This window comes from Pogona vitticeps, chromosome 2, assembly GCF_051106095.1.
Source record: "Pogona vitticeps strain Pit_001003342236 chromosome 2, PviZW2.1, whole genome shotgun sequence".
Lineage (NCBI taxonomy): Eukaryota > Metazoa > Chordata > Lepidosauria > Squamata > Agamidae > Pogona > Pogona vitticeps.
The window spans coordinates 192,142,337-192,162,672 of NC_135784.1; the positions used below are offsets into that span (position 1 = coordinate 192,142,337).

The following is a 20,336-nucleotide window of genomic DNA, read 5'->3' on the forward strand; positions in this document are numbered from 1 at the left end:
GCGTGTTGGAGGGAGCGACAAGCCGTTTCATCCCCAGGTGGAAAGAAACAAGTCATTCTTCAGCACTGGAGGAGACCTCCGGTAAACACACCTCTCTGGGACTTTGTGGTGGCCAGCCAGCCAACTGATGTGCCTGCATACACACCCAGGCGCACACGCCTCTCTCCTGTGTCTGCTCCAATCCAGAGGTGATTCTGTTGCTGCTGCCGCCCCCCAACCCTCGCAAGTGGCTGGCTTAAGAAGACCTGAGCGACCAAAGCCCAAAAAAGCCGCCCCAAACCCCACCCTTGCTTTGACGGTGGTGAAAAAAAGTTCAATTCAAAGGCAGCGTGCGCCACTGCCTCTATGGCAGGAGCGGAGGGACAGCGGGACGGAGGGAGGGGAAGGGAAAAGGAACGAGGGAGCTCAAGAAAAACTTGGTGCACATGGGGATGGGGAGAACAGGAGGATCCATGGAAAGGAAAATCCAGTGGGATTTCTGTCCCCTCCCCTAACAATTGTCAATGTAACCAAACATCCGCTTGCCTCATCCCACAAGATCCCCGGGTTTCACTCCTCCAGAGTTGGGGCAGGAGCGCCGAAGGTGTGCAGAAAGCGCGCGAGAAACGTATTGAGTGGAGGGGCGCGCACAATGGAGCAAATAAGCAGGAAATTCACCCCAAATACCATCTCTGGCCAAATCGCTCCAGGACAATGACAAGGTGGGGGGGCGGGAAAATTCACTGTCCTTTCTCCCTCCCCCTCTTTTACACGTGTATACACCCCATGTTTGCTTTGTACCAGCCACACGAATCCCAGGCACCGTGGGGAATTCTAACTCCTGGATTCACCTGTATAAACAAGCCAGCGAGTTCTCCTCTGCTTTGCTGCTTTCCCTTTAGGTTGCATGGAGGGGGGTGAGGGTGAGGAAGGCAAAGTTCTTGGCCAGCCACCCAGGAGCGTGTGGGTTTCCTAGGAGCAAGCAACACCCAGAGACAGCGATGGGATGGGGCAGTGGCGGGGGGGGGAGAAGCAGTTGGGCTTGTCTGGGCGATGACCTCACTTCCTCCCGAGAACTGCAGGAGGACGCTGCTGCCCTGCCGGTGGGGGATGAAGCCTGACTGACTAATCCAGTGCCTCCAGTCCTCCATGTGGGGGCGAGTGGTGCAGCTCTTCCTGGTGTGCGCCCTTCAAAGAGATCCGGCGGAGTCAGCAGCAGTCACGAGCCTGGACTCCTTGCCTTCCCTGCAACCGGCGGCGGCTCAGCCTCTGCGCCTACTCGCTGGTGGGCCAGCCCGAGTGCACCCAACAGCAGCTGCTGGTCCCTGACACACTGCCTGGCCCCCAGCCACGAGGAGCTGAGCCGCTGCCAGTTGCGGGAAAGGCAAGGGGTCCAGGCTTGTGACTGCCACAGAGGGTCCATCGGTTCTTGCGCAGAGGTTGAGGTAGCAGCGGCTCAGGCGCGCCCTCCCCCCTTAGCACAAGTGGGAAATGACCCCCAACGCTGGCTGGAAGTGAACCGTTGCTGCCTCTATGCCTGCGTCTGATGCTCCGCCTTTCTCCCCTGAGCTGGCTGGATTGCTCCGGCTTTGCCAACACCCCTCACCCTCATCAATGGTCCGGACAAAGCTGCAGCTTTGCCTGTCTCCCTCCTCCCCTCCAACCCGCTCAATCTTTCTTCTTCATCGGAGCCCTCAAGCAACTGCGGCGCAGCCCCAGGCAGGCGGAGGGACCGGGATCAACCCTGTCTCTGCATGTGAGGAGGGGAGGAGATGGGGAGGCCCACCGGGTAGGGGACTTCAGCCGGAGGCGGCGGTGGCGGGTGGTGGAGCTCTCCTCAGGTCAGGGGAGGATAAGCAACCGGGCCCTTGCAGCCACTCCTGCGATGGGCTGGCCACCCGCCCAGCCAGGAGCCGGGAGGAGGAAGCAGGCCTCGATGCCCCACTGGCGCTCCAGGGCCGCCACCTCGGCGGCATATTCAGGCCTGGAAGGCCTGGCTCAGGCACTCTGCCCGTCAGCTCGAGGTCCTCCAGGCTCGAGCAGGCCACCATGGCTAAGCCACCTCCTCTCCGTTCAAGGCCGGGCTCGCCCAAGAGGCTTGCGCGACACTCCCATCCGCAAGTGTGACACGCCCCCCAAACGTGCGGGGGGGCGGAGAGCTGTGTCCGCGGCCCAGTTCCAGCAAGCCCACGGACCGGCACTGGGCCGCGGACCGGGGGTTGATGACCCCTGATTTAAACCACATAATCTGATCCATGACACTTATCTATAGGGGCTTCATATAATTTTAACCATAGAATATCTTTTGGGACAGAATCAAAGGCTGGTTTTAGTATATAAATGCAGTATAAAGTCCATTACCATAAGAGGACATACTTATATGAGGTTAGTTGTACCGGTTAGTTCTTTTTCCTTTTTTTCCCTTTCTTTTTTTTCTTGTTTCTATTTGTCTTGTTTTTCATTTCTGTGTGAAAAAAATATAGTGCAAAAAAATAAAATAAAAATAAAAACGCAAAAAAGAAAAAAAAGAATTTCAACCCTGGCAAACCCAAGATGTTCTGTCTTTCAGCAGCACAAGGACCAAGGAAGAGAAAGGAGTCAGCTACAAGCCAGCGGTAACCAAAGAAGAGCAGAGTATCGCCAAAGCTTAAGCGTTGCTGTGGGCCACCCTGGGAGCCACAGATTTGTGCCTTTGGCTCAATATTTAGGCTCCCTTGGCAGCTCAACAGCCCAAACATTTGGTTATCTCTTGCCATTGTTTATCCATTAAATCAAGGTGGGATTTTTTTTCTGGGGGCAGGAAAAGGGGTACATTTAGCTGTTCTCTTTTGTGGAATAAGATATGAAAGAAGAGCAGACAGGCTTTTGAGTGGTTAAAAAACCCTTGACAAATAACCATCGAGATTCAAAAGAATATCAACCAATATACAGTATGAGGAACTGGTGAGGAGCAAAAGAGGAGACACTGAAGAAAGCCTTTCAAGGGTTCTCTACAGTTTCAGTCAGATAAAATGATCACTGGGGATTCTGAGGAACCACAGCCATTAAGAGTAGATCTCGATTCGAGCACCAGTACGGCCAATATTGTGATTTGTGTGGGAACAAGAAGAGCAGAGAAAAATGGGAGGAAAATTAGCTTGTTGGGAGAGACCTGCTTTCAAAGCTGGGTAGTCTGATGAAAAATAAAAATGAAACGTCAGCTAAAATGCCACTGTTCTTACACGAAGCACATCTGGAGAAGAGGGCAACCTATAAAGGTATTAGCACATCTGGATACTTGCTATTTGAAAAACCCTTATTGTACCTTAAAAGTTGGGAAGTCAAAAAGAGGGTGAGGTTTAAACTCTACCCAATGATTTCTCACACTTCCTACACAAAGGGTGAGTTGCCATTGGGCAGAATTCCAGCATGTCCCCCCCTTCAGTCAAAAGCAGAACATCCCATGGTAGTCTAATACTAACACAATGACATTTCTGTTCTCTGAACAGCGAACCAAAATGATGTGCTTAATCAAGGGTTGGCTTAAACAATTTTAAGGTCAGACTCTGGGCATTCTAAAAATAAGAAATAAAACCTGCCCAGTCAAACTCTCTTAACATCACTATTTACTCTGAGATTATAATAAAGTGAAAGTATCATATAATGTTTGATTGTGGCCATAACACCTTTGTTTCTTTTTTCTGGTGACAGTAAGTGGAAACTGGCACTGTATATAGGACATTCTACCTTACGATAACAAATCTTGTATAAACCAAAAATTGTTAATTCCATGTATACGGAACATCACACAATAAATATTTTTAATAAGAAAAAAAAAGCCTGTTACCATAAGAGGACATACTTATATTTCTCTGCAAGATGGCTTAAAATTATACCATCATTGGTTGCTGATCTACCCTTTCTAAAGCCTGCCTGTTCCTTCCCCCTAATATTTTCCTCCTCTATCCAAGTGAGTAGTCTTTGATTTAAATGACTGGAGTACAATTTGCCCAGCACAGGGAGTAAACTGATTAGCCTATAGTTGGTTGGGTCTCCTCTCTCTCCTTTCTGAAAGATAGGTATTGTTATGGTTTGAGACAAAGCGGTGGGAAATTTGCCTGAGTTATGAATATGGGTCAACCAACAGAGGTGCCCACCAATCCATGTTAGCCTTTAGCATTTCAGGGAGAATGGCATGTTTTCCCAGCGCTTTGCCCGATTTCATGCTTCTAATCAAGGTTTTTGTTTCAGTCACTGTGACCGGCCTCCACGTAGGAATGTCATTTAAATCTATACTTGGGAAGAAATCTATTGAGTACTCTTTAATATCGCCAAAGAGAAATGAGAAAGGCTGTTCCCAGATGTCTGCTGAGATGTTACAGCTGAGCTGGTTAGAGGACGAGAACAGGGCATCCGTGACAAGAGCCCAGAAGAGTTTAGGTTTTTTATTTAGAGTGCATTCAATTAATGCATTCCATCCCTTTTAATTGCTTTTCTTTTTTTAAGTGCTATTAATTGTTTATATTTCTTTTTTATTTCATAATATTCTGCAATTGATGGTTTGCTGGGCCTTCATTGATATTTGAGGGCTGTCCCAAATTCCTCAAAGTTGCATCCAGACATTCCAAATGGTTTACTAAAGGCATCTGCTTAAAGTTCTTTTTGCATCAGCACTTGGCGTCTTAACATGCCCCAGGGAACTGTGGGCTGAGTGCCATCAGGTCAGACCGGGCGCTTTCGGCGACGTGCAGTCATCTGGTCCCACTCCAGAGCCATTGCTGGATTGAATTCTGGAATGGGGTCCTGCAGGTTACGATGCCCACTCATTCTTCCCACGATATGGCATCACACACCGAGCTGGGATCCACAAAGGACCTGTGGGAGTAAAAACAGCAGCCTAGCTGCGACCCCATATTAGTAAAAGGGCTGGATCCTCCCACTGAGGGTCAGGAGGTTGCTTATAAGTCACCAGCATTCCTTTTAATTGCTTTTCTCTTTTTATGTGCTATTAATTGTTTATAATTCTTTTTTATTTCATAACATTCTGCAATTGTTGGTTTGCTGAGCCTTCATTGATAATTGAGGGCTGTCCCAAATCCATCAAAGTTGCCACCAGACATTCCAAACGGTTTACTAAAGGCGTCTGCTTAGAGTTCTTTTTGCATCAGCACTTGGTGTCTTAACATCCCCCAGGTGACTGTGGGCTGAGTGCTGTCAGGTCAGGCTCGGAAGGGAAAAGGGGGGAAAAAGAGCATTTTTCCCTTCCAAGGCTTGCCGAAGGCTGGAGAAAACGGAGGGAACTTTTAAAAGGGTTTCGGATGAACCTCTGCAAATGCTGATTGTTGCGCAGAGGGATGCAGAAGAGTCCTCCCATTGTGCAAGGTAAGCCCCGGGACACCCCCAAAGCCGGCATGGGTGGTTTTGGGGTACCCCCGCCAGGGCTCTGATGGTGCAGGAGAAGCCATCAGAACCCTGGCAGGGGTGCCCCAAAACCACCTGAGCCCGCTTTAGAGCACTTTGGAGGTTTTTCCTGACGGTGCAGGAACAGCCTCCAAAGTGCTCTAAAGCTACCGCGGGTGATCATAGAGCGGAAAAGCCCCATTGGAACCATCGTTTCGCGATTCCTAAACAATTGCAAGAAAACCATTGTAAAGCGATTTCATCGTCAAGCGGGGCAACCGTATAGCGAGACACCACTGTACTCAATTGACCAGTCTAGGTTGGGATCAGGTAATGGTATCATTGTAATTGCATTGGTATTTTTAGTGCTCTCCTCCTTGGGAGAAAAGAAATTAGTAATTTTCTTCTGTCTCCTTTTCCTTTCTACTAATAAGTTTCCATGTGCTGGAGAAGACCCATGTTCTTTATAACCCTGTCTAGTAAAAACACATCTCCAGGTTTTTGTCTCTGCCAAAAGCAGTTTACTCCCCTCTATTGATCTCAGTTCCACTACTTTGTCCTCAGGCCAGAATGGAAGGGTCCATAGCGGTGTTTGCACTAAATCATTTAACTGTCTTTGCAGGTCAGCGCAAGCTGTTGCCAATAGAGAATTCTATGGAACAGCTGCAGGAGATTCATAAGCAGCCCCCTGACCTTCATTTGAAGAGTTCTTTTCCTTTATTAATCTCAAGTTGCAGCCCTGCAGCTTTGTTTACTTTCACAGGTCCTTGGTGGATTCCAGTTCGGTGGGTGAGACCTTATCATGGAAAGGATGAGCTGGCATTGCAACCTGCAGAACCCCATTCCAGAGTTTCACCCAGTGATGACCCTAACCCTAAATCCAATGACTACATGTCAGAAGTGCCAGACCTGAGGGTGCTCAGTCCAAAGTCACCTGAGGGATGTTAAAGGCGCAGAATGCTAATGCAAAAGAACGCTAAGTCAGCAGCACATCCCTGAGACTTTTCTAGATGTCTCTCAGCTGAATGCCAGCTCCCTGATGCTGTTGTGTTTTCATGTATGCACCTTAGCTAAGACCATTAACCACACTTCCACTGCCATTTCCCTGCTGAATCAGGAACAACATCAATTATGTAATGCTGTTTTAGACAATCGCGTAGCATTGGATTGTCTCATGTGCAATCATATTGGTTATGAATCTTTTAATCTCTGTTGCTTCAGTTCATCTGATAATAGTCATACAGTGAAGAATCAGCTGAAACAGCTTGCCAATAACATACAGCAAGACATCCTTCCTGGTGGGACAGCTTATGTTATTTAATCAAAAAGAAAAAGGGGAAATGTTGGGGGAATGCCTCTCCCCAAAGTGGCTAAGCTGTTCTCTGATTCTGCAGTAGCAAAGAACACTCTCCTGGATGGCGTCACAGCTGCTTCTGAGAGGTAGCGTGGCTACCCATTCTTCCTCTTTCTCATAGTGACAGGGAGCTAACTTCAAAGTCTTTCTTTGGGGCAATCCTAATGGTATTATGTAACCATTGTCCTATCTGAATTCTGTCAGCTATCTGTATACAGTGATGCCTTGCAAGACGAAAGTAATTCGTTCCACGAGTAGTGCTGTCTTGCGAAATGTTCGTCTTGTGAAAAGCAGTTTCCCATAGGAAAGCATTGCAATGCATTCCTATGGGAACCTCACAAGATGAATGAATTATTTTAGTCTTGTCAGGCATCGGTCTTGGGGGGAAAATCGTCTTGCAAAGCACGGCCATAGAAGAAGCCATCTTGTGAGGCACCACACCAATCGCAAAAACCATTCATCTTGCGGGTTTTTCATCCCACGAGGCGTTCGTCTTGCGAGGCAGCACTGTACTGTCAACTATCTGCGAGCTTGTAAGGTTAATAAAACACAGTCCTCCTGGGGACAGGGCAGTCTTATTCTAACTCTTTTACTAGTCGCCCGTCAGGAGCACTGCTGGCAGACATCCTTGTGTGTGTGGCTGACTTCTTTAACTTCTCTCTCTAAAACTATTTGCTATCCTAATTATCTGATGATCACTTAGCCTATCAGCCATCTCAATTTGTGACCCTACAAAAAAAGCAGTTTATTTTTATTTCAGAGATCACAAATGCCTTTATGGGTGCCCAGACAGCAGAGGACCCAGAACAAAGGATGACCAGCTGTCTTATACTCTTAGCTGGCATGGTATTGAATCCTAACTCTACATAAAGCCTAGAAACCACTCCTCTCTTTCCTTATTCCTTGAGAGGTTTTTTACTCTGCATTAGGGCTCTGCACTAGGTTAGCTTGAGACATGACATTAAGGCATTTCTTCTAATTACAAAAAAAAAAAAAGTAAGAAAAGAGATTTAAGCCAAGACAGGTTTGGTAACCCTCGACCTCTTCCTTGCCTCTTCCTTCACATCAAGTGCCATCCTCTCTTAGGTATTCAGGAGGGTGAGACCATCTGTGGTGCTTCCCCATATGCACTCAGGCAAAGCCCTTTCCCCAATTAACTATCTAGCCAACTAACATATCATGAAATCTATTCCACTTTAGGGTGATCCTTTCCAGATTTTTCTAGCCCTCCGGGACTCAGAAATGGGCCTCCCACTAATATCTCACCTGACCAATTTGCAGCATTTTTAAATTCTAAAGTGGAGACCATCCACCAGGATCTCTCTCCTTTTTTAAATACAGTGGATGAGCAGAGATGTTCAATGCTCTTTAAGCCTGTGACGCCTGATTTGGTGGACAAAGCACTTGATCCCTGTGGGGCCACCTCCTCCTCCTTGACCCTTGACCGTCCTGGCTGATCAAAGCAGCCAGGCCTATAACAACTGAACAGGCCACTGTGATAATTGATGGGTCTCTCCTTGAGGGCAAGGTTCCTCCTGCCCTCAAGGAGACACTCATTAGGCCCATTAGGAAAAAACCAAATTTGGCAGTGGACGACATTGGCAACTACAGGCCAGTCTCCAATGTTTCTTTCCTTAGCAAAGTGGTGGAGAGGGTGGTGGCCGATCAGCTGCAGGTTCTTTTGGATGAAACCAATGCCCTGGACCCATTTCAGTCAGGCTTCAGGCCGCGCCACTTGATTATTTTCTTTTCTAGTTTTCCTTTTTCTCTATCTTGAACTTCTAAATTTGTTGATTTAATTATGTGATTGTTTGATGATGAGTATTTTTATGATGTTTTATAATTGTTTGTAAGCCGCCCCGACTAGACCCTGCACAGAGGGGTGGGGTAGAAATCCAATAATAAATAAATAAATAAATAAATAAATAAATAAATAAATAAATAAATAAATGGTTTACTGTTCCCTTCCTCAGGACACAGAACCGTGTGCCCTGAAGAAGGGAACTCTGGGACCATGTGGCTTGCCCAAAATGGCTTTTCTCCCACAAGGCACAGTGGGGAATTGAACTCCTAGCCTCTGGCTCCACAGCCAGGTGATCCGTCCCACTTAGAAGTACTTCCCGGTTATTACTGGTAGAAGAACTTTAAACTATTTTGTCCTAGTTCCATAAGGACTGCAAATAGTCATCCTTTGGGATTCACTCCTGCAGTTGCTGCTGTTCCATGCTGTCAAGTCACCTCTAATTTCTGGCCACCCTATGTGTCCGCTGTCTCCAAAATGTCTTGTCCTCAACAGTCCCGCTAAGCTCTTGTGAACTCAAGGCTTCCTTTAGGGAGGCCTCCACCTTATACTACGTCTTTAGTTTGCAATCTAAATTTGGTCAGTTGTCGAGACCCTATGGAGTTAGATTCTGATTTCTGACTCCTTTCTCAACACAAACCTTTCTCATCTGGGACCAGTTATGGATCGAGACATCTCTGCGATATTTAGACATCTCCAAATCATACTCCATCTGCCACCAAAGTACTGTTCTTTCAGCAAGAGCTGGCGGAGGCTTTCAGGGAGGCTTAGTGAAATCGGGCTGGCAGCATCTTAGGCAGATTCACAAGGGCATTGTGAGATATGTTAAGGGACCCAATGAGACCATGTTTTACTAGGCAATGGGGTAAAGAAATTCCACTGTGATATCTGCATGCCTCTTTGTGTGCGTGTGTGTGTGTGTGCGCTTTTCTTTGGAAGAAAGCTCTCCTCATACCTACATAACAAGAGATGAAATCTGATTCATGAAGGAGTTTGTATTGAAGTTAGTTGCTAACTTTGGATTTTGAGAAGAACACACAACGGAGCTTGGTTTTTGAGCAGTTAATCTTTCTGTGATGCAGAGATCACTAGTGCCAAGGGTTCAGACTGATGTAGGGTCACCAGGCTTGGTAGCGTCCCTTCATAAGCCGATTTCTCCCGTTCCCTGACTCTCCGTTCTTATTTCACCGATCAATGGATTTTGATCCCAGAAAGGGACTTTACCAAAATGAGTTTGAACATGCTGCTGTTAACTGCATGAGAAGATGGCACGTCCATGAAACTATGTCTCCTGTTTCTAAATTCTGTCCTGACCCACAGATTCCGCCCCCCCCCCGGATGGTAGCTACGCAGGGCTAGAAGTTACTGAGTTGTTTATCAGCCCAGCCTTTGGAAGGATCACCCCGACATAGCCTTCCTCAATCTGGAACTCGCCAGCTGTTGTTTGGATGAACGTTGGTGGAAATCACAATCCAAAGCACCCGGGCTTACCTGCCTCTTGTTGAAAAGGTGTCTTTTCAGGGAGCAGTTCTGATTGTTCTTTGCTTTGTACTTCTCTGATGCGGAATACAGATGACTTCAGGAACTCATGTCGCTAAGCAGCCCCGACCTCCGCCTGGTGACGGACAAAACAGAGCCCGCCCTGACTTCCTGCCATCCTCGCCCTTGGTACAGTGCAAAGTTTTTCTACCTCCCTCAGTCTTATCTGCCCACCTCGCCGGCTGACAATGCTGCCAAAATAAATGTCGTCAAACTTTCCTAATTCTGGGTGACAGAGAATAAAAATGAAGCTTCAAATTGTTGATGAGCTCTGTCATGATTCCCACGTGGCCCCTGATTGTTTGACCAAACTAAGAAGTCACGCTACGTGTCTTTCAGCTGCCACCAGTTGATTACATCAACATTATCTGTCCTTAATGACAGAGGTCCATGCCATATGTCATTTTAAAAATAACCCAATAGAAATTGTTTATTGTTACAGATGATGATAGTTCGAGCAATGTTGTTAACTCTTAACAAAAATCCTCCTTCATCCACTCTCAACCACCACTCCCCTGCCCAAAACTCTGTCAACTCTGACTCTTCTTCCTCACTCTCTCTAACTAACACTCCTCCTGGTGCTGCTGAGTATCTTATGGCTTGTGACTCCACCCCTCCAGCACTCCCATTGGCCTGTACAGATATCATATGAATATTCATGACCTGGGAGGACACCACATTCCTTCCCCCTTAATAAGCTTGTTTTAAGAGGGAGAACTTAACATTTTGCCCTCATAAACAAATGAAGGTTTATGGAAGAATACAAAAACTAACCTCTTACATTATTTACATCACTAAGGATACATTACATTACTCTTACATCAATAAAGATATATTAACCTCTTATATTACTGACATTAATACAAATTACATTAAATTTACATTGATAATCACCATTATTTTTACCATCACTATACACACCTCTGAGTTTATCAACGTCCAAGCAAACACTGCACTTTAAACATATTCCATTATTATTACACAAACAGAACACTTATACAATATTGCGAACTTTGATCCAGTCCAGACAATGGACTGACAAAAACAACATCTGTTTCTCGAGAGAAGAGAAGGAGGGGACTGCTTCTATCACTGTATGCCGTGATCGGATGACAGCGTGGGAAGACCAAGATGACAGGAGGAGCCAAGAAGATAGAAAAAGGAACATTTGCCATGTGCAGTGTTCCATCTTGTTCCTATTTTTCCTTTTTGGATGGAACCATAGATTTTTCTAGGTCTTTTTGCCTGCTGCTCCCTGCAGGGAAAGCACTGGAGAAGATGTAGGGAGTCAAGGAAGAAGAGAAAGGGGGCTTTAGGCCTTTTGCCTACCCTAAGGAAGCTTTTAGAGATTTTTAGAGCTATTGTAATTAGAAGAAGATTTTTGCCTTAATTGTAATCTGTAACAAGCCTTGAAAACACTTATTTGCTATGCTTTTGCATCAAACTGACTTTATTTCTTCAATAAAAAGATCAATTATAAAATCTTTTCACTTCTTGAACAGTGAAGGTGTCTTAGCTGTACCCTGAGGGAGAAGCAAGGCCACATGAAGCGACTGAGTCTTACCTAATTGAGCCAAGTAGATCTTAGGACTACAAAGCTCATGTGTAACTTCCTGCTGAGCTTTCTTATGGGTCAGTAAGTATCTTTTTAGGGCAGACTTGTAAGTAGTAGTCTGTTGTACGCCCTGGCTGCAGTCACCAGGACTCACCCAGCTGCATAGGGGTACTCAGATTTCCAATTACTCTCTGTCCGACCGACCAAGTTCTACCTCATAGGAAACTGGGTCCTGACAGTAAGAGACTCCTATATCTCATTAAATGTCTTTACCAGAGTACCACATTTCATGTTAGATGTGGTACAGAAGGAGATCTGCCAAAGCCTATTCAGGCTAATAAGGGGGTTCGACAGGGCTGTATATTAGCCCCCACATTATTTAATCTGTCTTTAAATGATCTGCTTGGGTGGTGTCTTGGAACAGACTTCCATCCTCCTAGACTGGCAGAGATCAAATGCCCCCTATTGCTTTATGCAGATGACGCTGTTCTTCTGTCACTATCGAAAATAAGCCTTAAACGGCCTATTCATATATGTATGACCTACTGTAAGAACAATCAATTGGTTACAAATTTTGTCAAAACCAAAATTATGGTTTTTGCTCAGTCTGTAACAGTAAGAAAATGCATTGAGCAAGTAAAATGGCTGAAGTACCTGGGTATTATATTTCACCATAAACTTTTCTGGGCCGCCCACAGATAGTCCATAATCCAAGCAGCCGATCACATGGAGAAAGGTATCTTGAGTTTTTTTCTTTATTGGGGCGGGGCAGTTTATACCAGCCTTTATCCAAGTTTCTAAGCTCAAGATTCTGCCCCAACTGCTATATGGAACACCAACTTAAATTCTAGTATTTCACACAAGTATAGAGAGTGCGCTTTCAATTTTTCTAAGATCCATCCTTGGAATGCCAAGATGTGCCCCTGCAGATACATTATGATTAGAGACTGTCCTCATATCACAAGAATGGAGTGCTTGGCTCTTTGTTTTCAGATATAGGAATAAGGCAATACATACTGATTCCGCCATGGAATATCTTAACCTTTTACAGAAAAAGGTACATAAGAGCTCATGGCTTAACGCTTTTCCAGCCAAACTGCATCTATTAGGGCTCTCGATGGACTTTCTTTATGCCCAGGAACCCAAGGCAGCCAACTCTACCCTAGAAAAGCAGATTAGGGACATAGAATACTGAAAATCAATTTCAATGACTCTCAAAACATGTTTCATATTGCATTTTGGCCTAAACTTTAATTTTTCTCAAAGCGCTAGGTAGTTGGAGAACTTGATTATCCCAAAATACAGGCACAATTTTTTAAAAGGCCAAATTAACTGTCTCCAATTCGCAATTTTAGATGGGCGTTATTCCGGCATCCCTTACGAAAAAGATTGTGTCCTTGTAGCGACAGGAAAAATGAAACACGTCCTCTTTGAATGTAATCTTTACAGGAATGAGCCTATCAAATTTCTCAAGCCACTAATGAATGTCTTCCCAGTTAGGACTCTGCTTTGTTATATAAAGTATTTATTAAGCAACACAAACAAGATAACTACTGAATTAGTGGCCAAATTCCTATTCTCTGCCAAAAGAATACAAAAAAATTCTTGACCTCTGCCTAACTCCCATCATAAAAAAAATGTCTCGTTAATCAATTTTATTAACTTGTGCTGTTTTAGCTATCTTGAAATGTTTCAATTACTTCCATTTATTTTAAATATTACATGTATTTTATTGGGTCAGAGACCAAAAAAATTGATGGATTGAGGCTGGCCCTGGTCAGGCAATCGAGAAGACCACACACCAGTAATTTTGGGTTAAGCACTATTCATGTAACATTTATTGATGAGACATAAGAGACAGGATATGAGACAAAAGGTACCAGGAGGAGTCTCTAATACTTCCCAATCTTGAGAAGCTCATTGATCCAAAAGACCCTTCTGTGGCAGGTGTTCAGTCCTGAGCAAGGATGACAGGAGCAATCCCTGAAGCACTGTCGAAGCCCACCTGTCTCTTCCTGGGTCATCCTACTTTTTCGCATAGAGCTCCCTTGTGGGCAAGCAGGGGACAGAATCTGGTTTCCTGGGCAGATACAATGTGTTGCCATGCAGGAACTCTTCCTTTCATTTGTACAGTTTGAACAATCTGCCACAGATATGGTTTTAGCCAGCCTTAATAAACTACCTTCTTCAGGATTTAGGAGAATGTAAAAGAAAAGTTTTTATTTTCATCTCTCCAACATTATTCTGGAAATACAGATAAAACATCTTTCCCTTGTTTCTCCTACTGACTGCCAGTAAAATAACAGTCAGGGTTTAGATTACCACATCACAGGAAAGCAATATATATAGGTGTGTATATATATATATATATATATAATAACATCCATCAGGAGAAGAAAAGCATCATTTCTATTCAAGAAAGCCCATGAAAGTCAAATCCTAGAAACCTAATCAAACAGGACAGGTAAAGGAAACCCTTCTCCATGATAAAAGGAGAACTATAAAACATTCCCCCCCCTTGACGATGATGCCAAGCCTGATGTTGTCTTTGAACAGAAGAGAAATCACCACTTCTGTTCAGGAAAGAACACAAAAGGGATTTCCTTGACAAACAATCGCACTAGACGGGTAGAGGAAATACTTCGCCTAATCCAAGATGAAAGGCGCCTAAGGACGCACCACTCCCCCGAAATGAGACGACGCAAAGGATGATAGTTTCCTTCAACAGAAGAGAATTGACTACTTCTCTTCAAAAAAGCACATGAAAGTCATTTCCTAGAAACCCAATCACACAGGACGGGTAAAGGAAATGCTTCTCCATAATAAAAGGCGCACTATGAAATATACCCCCCCCCCATATAGACGATGCCAAGCCTGATGTTGTCTTTGAACAGAAGAGAAATCACCACTCCTGTTCAGGAAAGCCTACGGAAGGGATTTCCTTGACAACCAATCAAAGAAGACGGGTAGAGGAAATACTTCGTCTAATCCAAGATGAAAGGCGCCCAAGGACGTACCACTCCCCCGAAATGCGATGACGCAATCACTGATAGTTTCCTTCAACAGAAGAGAATTGACTACTTCTCTTCAAGAAAGGCCATGGAAGTAATTTCCTAGAAACCCAATCACACAGGACGGGTGAAGGAAATGCTCCTCCATAATAAAAGACGCACTATAAAATATACCCCCCACCCCCATATCGACGATGCCAAGCCTGATGTTGTCTTTGAACAGAAGAGAAATCACTTCCTGTTCAGGAAAGCCCACGGAAGGGATTTCCTTGACAACCAATCACACAAGACGGGTAGAGGAAATACTTCACCTAATCCAAAATGAAAGGCCCCTAAGGACGCACCACTCCCCCATCATGAGACGACGTAAAGACTGATAGTTTCCTTCAGCAGAAGAGAACTGACTATTTCTCTTCAAGAAAGGCCATGGAAGTCATTTCCTAGAAACCCAATCACACAGGACGGGTAAAGGAAATGCTTCTCCATTATAAAAGGCGCACTATGAAATATACCCCCCCCCCATATCGACGATGCCAAGCCTGATGTTGTCTTTGAACAGAAGAGTAATCACCACTCCTGTTCAGGAAAGCCCACAGAAGGGATTTCCTTGACAACCAATCACAGAAGACGGGTAGAGGAAATACTTTGCCTAATCCAAAATGAAAGGCGCCTAAGGACGTACCACTCCCCCAAAATGCGACGACGCAATCACTGATAGTTTCCTTCAACAGAAGAGAATTGACTACTTCTCTTCAAGAAAGGCATTGGAAGTCATTTCCTAGAAACCCAATCACACAGGACGGGTAAAGGAAATGCTTCTCCACAATAAAAGGCGCACTATGAACCCCCCCTCCCCAAATAACGACGATGCCAAGCCTGATGTTGCGAACAAATCATATAAGACGGGTACAGAAGACGCTATCGCTTCCCATCAGCTAAGGAAATAAGCAGCCTTTGCATTGTCTCATTTCAGGAAGTGCCACTGATGGGGTAAATTGAATATTGGGGCAGGGGACATATATCTCAGGCCCTACCTGGGTGGATATCAAGGAAATGCTTTACATGGGCTTCCCTGAAGAGGATTCACTCAGTTATTCAGTGTCTCAGGGTAGAGAGAAGAGAACACCTCTGAGAGATGGGGTAGTTTGTAGCTTCTGGGAATAGCTGATTTCCCTTACATACCCAAGAAAATAACTTCCCTGTCTTCTCATTCCCCTCCAGTATGCAAATAAACCCCCTCTTGTCCATCCCGCTCCACTCCCAGGCCCACCCTTTCCCTTTCACAAACCCTCCTGCAATGCCCCCCCCTCTGCTCCCAGTTGCGTGCCCTGCAATGCCCCCTCTCCTCCCCGCAAGCCGGTCTATCCCCACCCTGCCTTTTCTGGCCCAACACAAGCATGGTCCCTCCCGCCCTCCCCCCCCTGCTTTCTTGTCAGCCCCTCCTCGACGTATCTCATCTAATGCCCATGGCCTTTTCCTCCCCACCTCAAATGCGGTTCTCCCCCCTCCCCTCCCCTCCCCTCCCCTCCCCTCCCCTCCCCTCCAGTCATTCCCTCCTCAACGCGAGCCCTGTCTATCCCCCCCCCCCGTATTTTTCCGGCCAGCACGAGCCTGGTTGTGTTGGATTGTTTTTCTTTTGCTATCAAGTGTGAAAAGTCTCTCATTAGGAGGCATTTTTCTCTTTTTTTGCCAATGGTCGTCGGCCACAGGTTGAAAGGAAAAAAACTGCGGGACTATGTTTCAAGTTCGGGTTTGGCAAATATAGCACCTCCATATGGACTAGTGTAGGAACGCTCTCCTCAAGGTCAGCAACTGATATCTGTTCTTCAGTGCAGAGTACAGTCTCCTTAGAGTTAGAATATAACTTCAAAGGATTTCTCCGGCCAATCCTAACTAGTGTCCCATCTGAATTCTCTCAACAATCTGTAAATTTGTCAAGGTTAATCAAAGAGAGTTCTTGGGGCGTGGCTCTAGGAATTCCGCTGGCGGACATGTACATGTCGACTGACTTCTTGCTTTATCTCCAGTTAATTGCTTTTTCTTTGTTTTGTGATCACCTAAACCTTTAGCCGTTTCGTTTTGTGATCACTACAGTCTAGGATGGCTCTCAGGCATGAGACGTTTCAGCAGATGCAGAAGCCATTTGGCATATAAAACAGTCACTCCAGTTCTTTCAACCAAGAGTTCATATTCTTTCATTTGATGGCTCACTGAGCTTTCTAACGCAAAGTGCACATCTCAGACGTTCTGCAGGGAGAAAAGGAGACAAAAGTGCAATGGTGAGAATGTTGTGATTTATTTTCAGAAATAAGTACTTTTGCACTGAAATATTTCTGCTGTATGTTCACAGAAGCATTAAAGGCAACAAACCTGCATTGTTCGAGTTCGCATTTGACAACACAGCTCTAAGCAGAAAAACACACTGGAGGCAGTAGAACCCTGACATTTCCATCCACAAAAAAACAATCAATCAAGAATATTACAATGAGATATACAGAAGAGAAATTTAAAATCTGGCACACGAGATCTTTCTTCTTTGCACAAGGAAAAAACTATCAGATGAGAATACTGTAAATATGGGAAATCACACCTTTATCTTGGCCATTTGACAATCCTGAATCAACTGTATGCTTTGACCTTCACTCCTGACACTCTCTCATTCACTCTTTTCAACTGCTGCTTTTATTCCTTTTTTAATCTGAAGTAACGCAAAGGATGCCATGTATGCTTTCCTAGTCTTTAATCCTTACATGGATAAACACGAGTTTTACCTATTCCTAACCATGTTCTCATCCACTGTCTTACAGTTCTCATTGGGTTTTAAGCAACATCAGGTGGATAACTTTCAAAAAAAGATTTAGAATGTCATAATATTGTCCAATCCTACATAAACCTATTTTTTAAAAGTTTCATTATCTCCATGCCACTAATGGTAAGAAGAATTTAAACTTGATACTCAGAGAGAGAGAGAACTGCTCTGCTGCCACCTACAGCTCAGACTAAGCCTTGCATGCAGAGAGAGTCAAAGGCCCTCTTACTGGGCCTGCTTGGAATGCCCAAAAGGGATGGGAGGCAAAGGCAAGGCCATCCAAAGGGCCCCCCTGAAATAAAGGAACCTGAACAACTTTCACCAAATCAATACTCAAGAGACTAACAGAGAAGTCAACACCATTCTGGGGAAATGCATTCCCCTGAGTAACCAAGCAAAGCTAAACCAGTTGAAAGGAACTGCTGACCCAGCTTAATTGGTTTTCTTTCCCCTAGCCTCTTCCAGGTTCACTCTTAGTGAAGTCTCTTACAGAGAGGATGCACTGACCACTTTAGTCGTGCTTTGAGGCAGGGTGATGCAAAAGATCATCCAGGCTCAAAAGCAACCTGAAGGACAAAGCCGATTCTGAGATTCAGGCAGTCAATAGTTGTTCCCTCCAAAAACAATTAACAGCTTCCTACCTCTCAGCTCTCCCCACAGAGTAGCATGGTTTCAGCGCTGAAGCAGAGTTCCTCATAACAGCAGGCTGGGTGACACGTTCCAGCCAGAATAAAGCTGCTGCCCAGAACTGCTAAGCTCAGCAATTTCCTCTGGCTGGCCTTATATCCCATCACCCTCCACCAGAGCCTGCAGCCTTTCCAACCAGTCAGGTGCAGTCCTTTCTGAAGCCAACTAATTGGTAACTCCTGAGGTCACCAGGTGTGCCTAATGAGCACACCAAGGGAAGCCAAAAAAACAAATCCTCCCCAGTTTCAAGCCCTATAGATAGCATTCTTCACAGCCAGGATGGCTCTGTCATTGCCCGAGCCTTCTTTCTCTTCTCTCCACTCTTTTTGTAGCTGTGAAGTGAATAAGACATCCAACAGGTGGCTACTAGCTATCAGTGAGCTAATCATGTAGGTACACTTGAATTCACAGAAAATGCATTTGTGACTGTTTGTGATTTTTGAGCTCAAAATAAACTGCTCTGTTTTCTGAGAGATGGTAAGAGTGGCAGCTTTCCTGGTGCCAAAACTCTGAGTCAGGGAGAGGGGTTGACTTTTAAATTCTTTTGAACTCCCCCCACTGCTGGCACCAGGGAGGCAAGGGTCTCTCTGAAGACAGGCAGACGATGGTGTGGTGATGCGCTTGACAAGCCCTCTGGCCGAACGCAGTCTTTTTGACTGATGGGTTTCCCGATGCCTCTCCAGCAGAATCCTAGTTCTGCCCCCTTTGGGGAGACTCTTCCTGAAGGGAAAAGCATTTGGTGCCCATTGGAGGAGGGGGTTTGGGGAGTCCAGCCCTGTCTGCTGCTGCCTTGGTAGGTCTACTGGAAAATGGCTGCTGAGGGAGGGTCCTGGCTATAAAAAGGTGAAAGGGGAAGTGAGAAATAACTCGTAAATGCCACTAATATGATAGCCTCTGGTAATGCCCAGGGAACCTTCACCTATGTGAATGGCACTATGCCTGGATGGGTTCATGATAGCCCAGGTGCTGGAGGCATCCAGTCTGCTTCCCTTGCTGGAGAGGTGGGCCTGATGGGGTGAGGCTGGTGGCTGGGTAAGTTTAGTGCATGGCAAATGGGAGGGAACAGAGAGGACTCCTACAGATGCTGATGGCCATGTTTCCCCCACTCCTGCTGATTGGGGCTATCCTCTGTGGCCATTCCTGCAGACACCGTACCCTGAGGACCTCCCTGGATGCATCAGCCCCTATGATGAAGCACACAGGAAAACCAGAATGGTGACAGAGCGAGCGATCCTTTGGGATGGGGAAAACCCATGGATGGGTAATGTTTAGGAACTTGGACTCTTTTCCCCCATTATTGGGCAGCCGGGTTGGCTCCCAACCACTCCCTCCGCCTCCTGGCTCATGATTGGGGGGCTGCGTGGATCCATCCGACCCTAATTCTGCCAACCCTCAGCCTCCTGGTTAATGTCTGGGAGGGTAGTTTGGGTCCCTTAGAGCAGTGGTTCCCAACCTGGGGCCTCCAGATGTTCTTGGACTACAGTTCCCACAAGCCTTCACCGCCATCTCTGCTGACCAGGATTTCTGGGAGTTGAAGTCCAAGAACACCCGGAGGCCCAAGGTTGGGAACCACTGCCTTAGAGTAGCATTCTGCCCACCCTCAGCCTTCTGGGTCATTCTTGGACCGCCGGCACAGGCCTCATCCACTCTCAACCTTGTTCCTAGAGCGCATGATGGATGGACGGGCCCTCTGCATTTGTTTTCACGCCCCACCCCATGTTAAAGGCAAGCCATGGGGTTTCTTCCACCCTTCCCCTGACATTATGACGGAAAATGGAGTTTATGTTCCTTCCTTTTTCCTGCAACATCCTCCCCAGGAGAAAGGCCTTGAGCCTACTTGTGTGATCATGTAATTACAAGAACGAACAAACTTGACACCATTGTTATAGATGACATTTTATTGAGCAGGTTCAAAGAAAGGGTGCTTGGAATATAGTGTGCCTGGGCACTAGCATTTTGCCTCAGAAGCACCCTTGTATCTTCGACAAAGAGAAGACAGACAGACAGACAGACAGACAGACAGACAGACAGCAGAGAGACCTGTGCAGAGAGCCTTTGTGTAGCTGTGCTGCACCTGACCCATAGCTGTCTGACCATGCCATTGCCAGTGTCCAGGTGCAAGGGTCAGGTAGTGCTTACTGAAATGGCTGCGGTCACACACGGCTGAGTGGTTTGGGAGCTGCACCTGTAGCATAGCTACCTGTGTAAAAAAGAGAGATGGT

At 45.8% G+C, this 20,336-nt stretch overlaps 1 long non-coding RNA gene across 2 annotated transcripts in view; it reads right to left on the bottom strand.

The window, feature by feature from the left end:
• The window catches only part of LOC140704756 (uncharacterized), a 166,671-nt gene that overhangs the window by 78,431 nt on the left and 67,904 nt on the right, over positions 1-20,336 (bottom strand). For both annotated transcript variants that reach the window (XR_013541293.1, XR_013541294.1), the window contains one exon: positions 2,356-2,443. This is a non-coding gene — a long non-coding RNA (uncharacterized LOC140704756). The remainder of the gene's footprint in view (positions 1-2,355; positions 2,444-20,336) is intronic.